Source organism: Kryptolebias marmoratus, linkage group LG3, assembly GCF_001649575.2.
Source record: "Kryptolebias marmoratus isolate JLee-2015 linkage group LG3, ASM164957v2, whole genome shotgun sequence".
In the NCBI taxonomy this organism is placed as follows: domain Eukaryota; kingdom Metazoa; phylum Chordata; class Actinopteri; order Cyprinodontiformes; family Rivulidae; genus Kryptolebias; species Kryptolebias marmoratus.
Genome location: NC_051432.1, coordinates 11,804,764 through 11,806,422, shown reverse-complemented (window position 1 = coordinate 11,806,422; position 1,659 = coordinate 11,804,764).

Below are 1,659 nucleotides of genomic sequence, written 5' to 3'. Positions count from 1 at the left end.
GGGGGAGGGGGGGGGGTAGGAGCTCCCCCTCCCTCTCTCTCCTTCCAACAAGCCTGGCCTCCTGGCTGTCTGTCTCTCATATACACATACAGATATATAGATATAGATATAGATAGATATACTCACAATTTTTTTCTTTTTCTTTTTTTTTTTTTCCTCCAATAAACAGAACATTTACGAAAATATTATACAAAATTCAATACAAGAAATATAGACTACACTGTGATATCACTTTGAGTGACGAGTAGCTTCTTCTTTTCTTTGAAGGGTTTTCTCTGGATTTTATTTTATTTATTTTTTTAAGCTTTGTATTTTTTTGGTCAGACCGGCCGCGGTGGACTGGCCACATTTTTGTTTGTTTGGGGTTTTTTTTGGTTTGTTTTTCTCATTTTAAAGTGCCAAGCTCTAAAGACCGCAAGAGACCCAGGGGGGGCTACTGATTATTATTATTATTAATATTAATAAATGATCAGAGAGCAACACAAGCATCTCGTCCGTCAATAAGGAACTACTGTGCAGAAGTTACAGTCGGGTTGGGGTCGGGGCTTCTACACTGGAACTGAGCCCACAAGCAACAAATAGAGAAGAAGAAGATTATTATTCGTGTTAGAGAAATGGAAACTGAGCTTAACACTGATTAGTTAGCCATGTTAGCTTAACCCCCCACCCATTACCCACTTGTTTCCAGCTTTGACCCGTTGGTCGGCGCGTCAAAAATGACGCAAGTCCAAACGGAGGGAAAAACGGCAACGGAGCTGCAGGGAAACGTCAATTTAAGGGGCGGGGGTGGCGCCACGCAGACGGAGCCGGGCGCGGATTAGTGAGCACGGCGCGCCCCAGGCGTTCTGCGGGTCAGCTTCTGCCACCCGCGCGGGCTGAAAGGGGACAAACGAATAATAATAATTTAAAAACAAAAAACTAAAAAGTCTCCCATATACACCTCGGGGTCCGCCCGAATCGATTCGACACTCAGAGGAAGCCTCTCGGACCCGTTGCTACATCAGTTAGCTACTGAGAAGAAAAAAAAACAAAAAACAAATTTACGTTTTTTATAGTTGTGAGACGACAACTTCTTTGCTCTGACTTAGTAGTCCGTCCACACCGCAGGGTGGTAATAGTGTAGTGGTCAGCAGTGTGGAGTAGTGGTTCGGCAACCCCAGCTGGAGGGAGACCCGAGGATTTGGACAGGAGCTGTACATCTATTTACATGCTGTCTGGCCCCGCTGCAGCTCCGCTACCTTGTTTCCCCCCCGACCCGTCGTCCTCTGGGTCCGACGGCCCGGCTACACGTCACGCCTTCGTGGACATTAGGGAGGTAATCCCGTTTGGTGGAGGCTGACAGCAGCTCCACGAAGCATCCCAAACAGAAACGGGCGAGAGAAATGCGCTTCAAGTCGACCAATTTGGAGCTTAGATCCTGGTTCTGGTTTTATATGAATCGAACAGATCATTTATTACTATAAGCAGGTTTGGAGGTCTTCTTGTCTTTCTTATTTCCCTCTAAGGAAAAAAGTCCTCTTCTTAAACTCGTGTTGAACTTTGGAGCGCCTGTCTTACTGTAGAAAGGGATGATGACGATGAAGGCTTAAAACGACTTTTGAGGTTCTAATGTTGCTTATATTGCTGAACAAACAAGTGCTTTTTTTTACCCCCCCCCCC